This window comes from Peromyscus eremicus, unplaced genomic scaffold, assembly GCF_949786415.1.
Source record: "Peromyscus eremicus unplaced genomic scaffold, PerEre_H2_v1 PerEre#2#unplaced_621, whole genome shotgun sequence".
Classification (NCBI taxonomy): Eukaryota; Metazoa; Chordata; class Mammalia; order Rodentia; family Cricetidae; genus Peromyscus; species Peromyscus eremicus.
This window is the reverse complement of record NW_026734857.1, coordinates 181,122-190,388: the sequence shown is the minus strand read 5'-3', so window position 1 is coordinate 190,388 and position 9,267 is coordinate 181,122. Positions and strand designations below refer to the sequence as shown.

General features: G+C 42.6%; 1 long non-coding RNA gene across 1 annotated transcript; it reads left to right on the top strand.

Moving 5' to 3' along the window:
* The first annotated feature begins 3,418 nt into the window (after positions 1 to 3,418).
* LOC131901902 (uncharacterized) lies at positions 3,419 to 7,448 on the top strand. The gene is made up of 3 exons (XR_009376934.1): positions 3,419 to 3,822; positions 5,805 to 5,946; positions 6,740 to 7,448. It is a non-coding gene; the product is annotated as an uncharacterized LOC131901902 (long non-coding RNA).
* The last annotated feature ends 1,819 nt before the right edge of the window (positions 7,449 to 9,267 follow it).

Below are 9,267 nucleotides of genomic sequence, written 5' to 3'. Positions count from 1 at the left end.
TATTTTTAATCCTAAAGATGGGACGGCTCATGAGTGAAGTACGTCTTCTGATAAAATTAGTATACGAATTGGTAGTTCTATTGGTAAGACAACTCGGTTATCTACTTCTAATAATCGAAGTTCACCTGGTTTCAAGTCGTTTGTTGGAATTATATACGAATCGAAACATAGGTCTTCATAATCTGTGTATTCATAGCTTCAGTATCATTGATGGCCTATAGTTTTTACTGTTAGAACAGGATTGTTAAATTCATCTATTATATAAAGAATTCGAAGGGATGGAAGTGCAATTAGAATTAAAATAATGGCTGGAAGGATAGTTCAGATTGTTTCTACCTCTTGTGCATCTATTGTGCTTGTGTGAGTTAATTTTGTGGTAAGTATTAGTGTAATAATGTATAATACTAAGGAGCTAATTAAGAATACAATTATTAAAGTATGGTCGTGAAAGTTTGTTAATTCTTCTAAAATAGGTGATGTAGCATCTTGTAAACCTAGTTGGAATGGATAAGCCATATAAGATATATAGATGTTATTCTATAATTTAACTTTGACAAAGTTATGTAATTATTTTACTAATATCTCATTGAGAAAGACATAGAGGTTATGGGATTGGCTTGAAACCAGTTTTAGGGGGTTCGAATCCTTCCTTTCTTATTTTACTTTTACGTAGGTAGGTTCTTCGAATGTGTGGTATGGTGGTGGGCAGCCATGTAATCATTCTAGATTTGTTGATGAATACTCTACTGATAGGACTTCTCGTTTTGAAGCAAAAGCTTCTCAGATTATAAAAATTATCACTAGTACAGCAGTGAGTGAAATAAATGATCCTATTGAAGATACTGTGTTTCATGTGGTATAAGCATCTGGGTTGTCAGAGTATCGTCGTGGCATGCCTGATAATCCTAGGAAATGTTGTGGAAAGAAAGTTAAATTTACTCCTACAAATAAAATGGCAAAGTGGGCTTTGGCTCATGTATCATTAATAGTATAACCTGTAAATAGTGGGAATCAATGGACAAATCCTGTTATAATAGCAAATACAGCTCCTATGGATAATACGTAATGAAAATGGGCTACCACATAGTATGTGTCGTGGAGAACAATGTCTAGAGAAGAGTTTGATAATACAATTCCTGTTAATCCTCCTACTGTAAATAAGAAAATAAAGCCTAGAGCTCATAGTATTGCTGGTGATCATTTAATATTCCCTCCGTGAAGTGTAGCTAGTCAACTAAATACTTTTACTCCTGTTCGGATGGCAATAATTATAGTGGCGGATGTAAAGTAGGCTTGTGTGTCTACATCTAACCCTACTGTAAATATATGGTGGGCTCATACGATAAATCCTAAAAATCCAATTGACATTATTGCTCATACTATTCCTATATAGCCAAATGGTTCTTTTTTACCTGAGTAGTAAGTTACAATGTGGGAAATAATTCCAAATCCTGGTAAGATAAGAATATAAACTTCAGGGTGACCAAAAAATCAGAATAGGTGTTGGTATAGAATTGGGTCTCCTCCTCCAGCAGGATCAAAGAATGTTGTATTTAAATTTCGGTCAGTTAGTAATATTGTAATTCCTGCAGCTAGAACTGGAAGAGAAAGTAGTAATAGAACAGCTGTAATAAGGACAGATCATACAAATAGTGGTGTTTGATATTGTGTTATAGCTGGTGGTTTTATATTGATAATAGTTGTAATAAAATTAATAGCTCCTAAAATTGAGGAGACCCCGGCTAAATGTAAAGAAAAAATTGTAAGGTCTACTGATGCTCCAGCATGTGCTAAATTACCAGCTAAAGGGGGGTATACAGTTCAACCTGTACCAGCTCCTGCTTCTACTATGGATGATGCTAGTAGTAGAAGGAATGATGGTGGTAATAATCAAAAACTTATATTGTTTATACGTGGGAATGCTATATCTGGGGCTCCAATTATTAAAGGGACTAATCAGTTACCAAAACCTCCAATTATTATTGGTATAACTATGAAGAAAATTATAACGAATGCATGAGCAGTGACAATTACATTGTAAATTTGGTCGTCACCTAATAATGCTCCAGGCTGTCCTAATTCTGCTCGAATTAGGACACATGGAAGCTACTGTGGTGTTCCAGATGTTCCTGTAGCCAGCACATAGATAGGCCAAGGGTACAAAGAGTCCACTCTGGTTCACAGGTGAACTCACTTGGCTCTACTAAGTAAGTGAACACACGTTTTCTGACACCTCAGATATGCATGCCACAGCAGTTTTGTTTCTACATGTCACGTGAAACAGACGAAGCACCTACCCCCTGCACCCAATTACTCAGTTCTGTGCCTGTCTATGAGCTCTTGATACAAAATTTCATGTACTCCCCAGGACTTGACAAATGTGCCCACCAGACTGAAAGCTTTAAAGGACAAGTAGGATTCAAAGAAATTGGGGTGTGGGGAGGAGAAACAGGAGAAGGAGGATACAATGGTGGACAGACAGGAAGCCATACACAGAAAGACAAACAGATGGGGGATATAATGGCTGACAGACAGAAAGCCACACACAGAGAACAGCGAGGTCAAAGTCACACACTCAAGTGACCAGACATCAGCTGGTCATCCAGAGAAGACCTGGAATTCCTAGCCAGGAGGAAAGCACAGAGGCATCTAAGTGCTCAAAGCATTTACCCCTGGGGGAAGAGCCAGGGAGCCGGTGAAATCCCTTCAAAGGGCTGGCACATTTTAATGAATCATTTCCCTAGAGCTGACTCTCTTGACTAAATTACACTGCAATGAAATGAGCAAGTTTGTGCATAATACTTTCCAACGTCTGAGTTCCTCAGGTATAATTACACAGCGCCAGTGCCATGGCTCAGTGGATAAAGGCGCTTGCCACCAGGCCTGAAGACCTGAATTCGATTGCCAAGACCCACATGGTGTAAGGTGAGAACCCACTCCTGCAAGGTGTCCTCAGTCCTCCGCCTGTGCCCGTGGGACACACCCCGCACATGGCACGTGCACGCGCGCGCACACACACACACACACACACACACACACACACAAACACGCACACGCGTGCACATGCGCAGAGAAGTACATTTTACAAATCTACACGTTAACAGCTTCAGTTTAGTTCAGTGAGTATTATAAGGCCATTTGCATATTAACAAAGTTCGATTCTGACGGTCCAGTCTAAAATATATCTCTATAAACTTACTACAAAACTAGCCAAGTTTCAATACCTCAAAAATCTACAGATAACGAGTTTGAACTGGTCTCTCTACTTCTCACGAAACTTTGAAAACTTCTTCCGAGTTATCAGAACCATACACCAAAGGACTCTTACCTTTACAGCTCGGTTTCTCGGTTGAATTCTGTGAAGTCACAGTAAGGTGACAGCGGAAACGTTCTCTAGAAATGACTGACATCATCCAAATTCTTCCCCTAAGTTCTTCTGGCGTATGGATGTCCTAATTTTACCACTTCCAAGAGCAAAACTTCTCCCCCGGACTGGTGATTGATACACTTTAACCATCTTATCCCTTTGTCCCCAGCATCTGTACAAAGCTGCCTTTGTTAGTACTCAAGAGCGCCTGTTCCTGTGGGCAACCTGAACCGTTCTTCTAGACTTCTCAGGAAAAACAAGACTTACTGCCTTAACTATTGTTCACCGTTGCGGCTGCTGTTTTGAGACAGGGTTTGGGGTGTATCAGGTTGGCCTGGAACCACTATGTAGTTGACATGACCTTGAAATCCTGATCTTCCTGCTTCCAAAGCCTGGGCCTGCTGGAGAGCTCGCCATCCCCAGCACCTTCCCATCCTCCCTACCACTGTTTTATGGTAAGAGAAAACTTTGGGTTATCTTTTAATGAAGTGAATTTAGTTTCACCCTAGTATTTCAACTGAGAAAAAATTCTAATAAAACCATTTTGTTAAAGGCAGTATAACTAGAAACCTCAAAGCCGTTCCTGCTCCTGGGAAATATTCCCCTTCTGTCTTTTGTTGCTGTTTCTTTGAGATGTTTGTTTCTTTGAGACAGCATCTTAGTATGTAGTCCAGGCTAGCCTGGAACTTCCTGTGAAGACAAGGCCAACCCGGAGTTCTGTGCCAGAACTACAGTGTGTGACACCACACTTCAGTGCCATTGTTGTAGTTAGTTTGACATTTATTTGTGTGTGTGTGCATATGTGTACATATATGTAGTCTGTGAATGTGTGTGTATCACGTCATGAGTCAGGGAACTCCTTTCAAGGGGTTGGTTCTCTCGCGCCACTCTAGGGGTTCTGGGGTCACACCCAGGTTGTCAGGCTTGGTGGCAAGAGCCTGCACCTGCTGAGAGACCCTGTCCCCTTTGTTATGTTTTGTTTTCTTTTTCGATAAGGTCTCTCTCTGAGGCTGCCCACAAACTCATGACAAGCCTCCTGCCTCAATTTCTCCACATGCTAGAATCACAGAAATGAGCCACCACGCTAGGAGCACAATGTATATTTCAAATACTAGGGTAATAAATGAAATTAATCTATTAGTTCTAACTAATTCAGTGAACATGAACTTAGTCCCTACTACGCACTAGGTATTATGCTGGTTACAAAGGTGTTTAGTCCCTACTATGCACTAGGTAATATGCTGGTTAACAGACGCGATGTGAAAAGGCCGAAGCAGGATCTGCTCTCAGACCTTTCCATCTTGGAGCCAAGAAAGGAAGGCAAACAAGGAACTTTATGAAATGGGAGGTCTTACTGACAAAAACAATGGGAAGAGTCTTTGGATTGGAATGAGATTCTGGAAATACCTGTATCACTAGCCAGAAATCTGAAGTTCATGAGTGAGTTGAGAAAGACAAAGAACCTAAAGAGATCTTCAGAAGATAGTAATCTCATCAACCAGGTCTTGACTAGACTCAATGGCATCTTATTTCCTCTAAGATAAACCCAAATTCCTTAAGACAGCTAACTAAATCCCAATAACAGACCCTAACCCTTAGGGTCTAGCAGTATCTATGTACAACATTTTTTTGTTTTTGTTTTTTCGAGACAAAGTTTCTGTAACAGTCTTAGCTGTCCTAGAACTCTCTTTGCAGACCAGGCTGGCCTCGAACAGAGGCCACCTGCCTCTGGCTCCCGAGTGCTGGGATTAAAGGTGTGCGCCACCACTGCCCAGCTATACAACATATTCTTGTTTTCTGTTTTATTTACTTTCTGAGACAGAGTCTCAGCGTAGCCCTGTCTGGCCTAGAACTTGCTATATAGAGCTTGCTGGCCTCAAACTCACAGAGGTCTGATGAGCCTGCCTGTACCTCCTTTCCACCCAACGCCTATCAGTTAAGCTCAGGAAAGCCCAGGGTTTTCCTTCCTGGAGTTTTTCAGGCACTACAACTTCATCTGAGTGAGTACATTTGACTCAGAGCCGGGGAAATAGCTCACTGAGCAAGAGGACTCATTTGTTATACAAGCACAAGGACCTGAGTTTGAATCCCCGGCACCCATGACAAAAAGCCAGATGTGGCCACACCTGTACCTGTCACCCCAGGATGGTGACAGGATGATTGCTGGGGCTTGCTACCTGTCAGCAGATGCCTAGGTTCAATGAGGGACCCTCACTTAAAGGATATCAGGCAAAGACTAACTGAGCAAGACACCTGTCGTACAACCGCACAGGCATATGCTCACACCACGTGCACACATACACCAAAAATAAAAAAACAAAAAAGGAAAAGAAACCAAGTGTGGGTTTAAGCTTAGTTCTTCAGTCTGGCTTTACCAGAAGTGAATCTTAGAATATTCTATCAGTATTTTAAGTATAATCTCTATTGTTCTCTTTAGATGTGATGGTAAACTCGGCAACCTTATGCCTCAGCCTCCAGAGCAGCTGGAACTACAGGCATCCCCACCGTACTCTGCTTGATCTCAACTTCTGCTGCTGCTGAAGAGCTGTTCCTGCAAGCTGGGCAAACATGCTGTCACGGTATTGTACCCCCAGGCCTGATCTTAATTTTACTAGGCTCTGGAGGGGGAGGTAATTAGTATGTTGAAAAACTCCCGACATGAATAACAGTAACCCTAGACTTACTGCTGGGCCTTAGGAGAGGCCATCATGGAGAAAGACAAAGGACTGGGTCTGGTGCAGCAAAACATACCTTCAGTCCTGGCACTAGGAGGCAGAGGCAAGTGGATTCCTATGAGTTTGAGTTCAGCACAGTTTACATAGTAAGTTCCAGGCCAGCAAGGGTTATGGTGAGACGCTGTCTCAAAAAGAAGTCTCTTTTTTTGTGGCATCTCCTAAGCAGTCAGTCATGTCTAGATAAAGATGCCTGTCTCCTTTCCAGCCACGGGCTGTTAGAAACCCACTGAGGTAAAGGAAATGCAAATGTTGTACATCTTATGAGAGAAGCACAAGGCCACAGAGGTAGCTGCTGATGCGCTGAGTGAAGAGTGTTAGGGTTACGTGGTCCAAATCAGTGGCAGGAACGACAAACGAGGTTTTCCCATGGAGCAAGGTGTCTTGGCCCATGGTAGAGTGTGCCCGCTGTTCAGTGAGGGACACTCTTGTTATAGACCAAAGAGAACTGCCAAGAGGAAGCACCAGTGTGTTCGAGGATGTGTTGTGGATGCAACCTGAGTGTTCTCAACTTGGTTACTGCAAGAAGAGGGGAGGAATACTCCTGGTCCTCACCTTGGTAGTTGGGGCTCGAAAGAGCCAGCAAGGTCCGAAAGCTTTTCAGCCTCTCTGAAGATGATGCCTGCCAATATGTTGTCAGGGAGCCCTTAAACAAAGAAGGGAAGAAGCCCAGGACCAAAGCACCGAAGATTCAGAGTCCTGTTACTTCTGGTATCCTGCACCACAAACGCTGACATTGCTCTGAAGAAACAGCACACTAAGAAAAACAAGGAGGCTGCAGGATATGCTAAACTCATGATGGCCAAGATAATGAAGGACAGCCAGGCAGTGGTGGTGCACGCCTTTAATCCCAGCACTTGGGAGGCAGAGGCAGGTGGATCTCTCTGAGTTCGAGGCCAGCCTGGTCTACATAGGGAGTTCCAGGACAGCCAGGGCAACAAAGAGAAACCCTGTATTGGAAAAAGAAAAAGAGAGAGAGACAGAGAGACAGAGAGACAGAGAGAGACAGAGGAGGGGGGAATATGAATTAAGATAAACACCAGGAACAGATTGCTAAGAGATGTAGGCTATCCTCACTGGGAGCTTCCACTTCTAACTCTGAGTTCAGTCAAAAGTAAGTCCTTGAGAATACATATTAAAAAGAGTGGCAAATAACGACCAGAACTTGGGAAAAAAGAGTGAGAACTAAATTAAGTAAAGAAGGTTTTCCCACTTTTCCTACTCAGATATCTTTTTGGAGCAAAATCTCTGTCCTTACTATAGCCTTACCTTCCAATTACTTCTTGTTCCTGCTTTCCTCTTCATCATCTGAACCACACTTTCTGAAATATATCAAGTTTTGTCCAAAACTCTAGAATGTGCTTTCTGTAATTTTAATTTTCTTAGTTATTTTTTGTTTCATTTTTGAGACAGGGTCTCTCTACACAGCCCTGGCTATCCTTGAACTCACTATATAGGCCAGGCTGACCTCAAATTCAGAGCAATCCTCCTGCCTCTGCTTCCCAAGCCTGGCTAAAACAGTCTTCAATACTTATCTGTCCTGTTCTTCCTTAACACAAAGTTCCTATGTCCTTAGTAGCTGATCATGAAGTAAGGAATATGACTAAATCCACCCACATTAAAATTAAAATAGATGGGGCTGGAGAGATGGCTCAGTGGTTAACGACTCTTCCCGAGGACCCTCATGGCAGCTCACAACCACTAGGGTTTCCATTGCTACAGGCGGCAGGCATGCATGTGATGCAAACATACATGCATAAAAATAATTTAAAAATCGTGGGGCAGTGGTGGCGCACACCTTTAATCCCACCCAGCACTTGGGAAGCAGAGGCAGATGGTTATCAATGAGTTTGAGGCCAGCCTAGTCTACAAAGCCAGTTCCAGGACAGCTAGAACTGTTACACAGAGAAACCCTGTCTCTAAAAAGCAAAACAAACAAACAAACAAACAAAAAATTTAAAAATCAAAATAGAGTTAGACAGTTCTAGCCACTCCCATATGTATATCTATATACACATATACATACATTATACATGTCCACAGAGATTATCAATGTTCATTTCTATGCATTTTAAAGGTAAATAAACTTAACTACAGTAATTTCACAGAGCTGAGGGGGTCCCTAGAAGTCCACTACATAAATCAGGCAAGCCCACTCAGACCATCATTTCCCAGGGATTGAGGAATTGAGGTGGTACATTTAATCCCAGCACTAGGAAGACAAAGGCAGGTGAATCTCTCTCTGGGAGTTCAAGACCAGCCTGGTCAACAAAGTGAGTTCTAGGAGCCCTGGTCTACATAGGGAGTTCCAGGACAGTGAGAGCTACATAAGAGAGACCCTGCCTCAAAAACAAAAAACAACCAGGGATCGATTCCCCCAAACATGTCAGTTTGCACGGCCATCTACTTGTAGACACTTTTGCTGGGGGGTCATTTTCTTTGTTTGTAACAGGGTTTCAGGAGGCAGCCCTGGCTCACCATAAACTCACAAGAGATCCAGTGCTGAAATCACAGGCATGTACCACCATGCCCAGTTTACAAGGAACTGTTCTCAACAAGTGGTATTAAGACTGCAGGGAGTGGAGGGGAAGCATCTATTGGGCATGCGGGGGACAATCAATAACAGATCGATATTTACACTTTCAGTGTTAAGCTCACAGGTAAATCAAAGCAAAAGCACACTGAGGTTACATAGTGATGTTGTCAGCTGATTTCTAATAAAGGCTGTGAGGCATAAGCACAGTTAAAGATTACTTGCTTTGTAAGTTACAGATGAAGAGCAGGATTAGGCCGTCTCTCCCATCCTTTTCACCCCTTGCTCTCCATTATGTCTCCTGAGAAATCTTTAACCTCCTTTTCTAGGAAGCGCCTGAAATTGTATAGCATATGTTTCAACAATAACAGATTGCTTGCATGACCAAACTATTCAGTTTCCTGAGTCTTCCATACATCTTACAAATTTCATCTTTAGCAAAGAGCCTTGCCGAGCCAGTTTAATTAGAATGTCCTCCCCAGGTATGTGATGGAGGTAGGTCCTCATCCTTCACCAAAGTGTCCCAGAGCCCAGGCTTGTCTTCAGCAGGAATCATCATCCTAAGATGACTTACTCAGACTCCCCCTCACTGGGAATGCTTCCTCTTATACATCTCTATCCACGGCCCCTGCCCC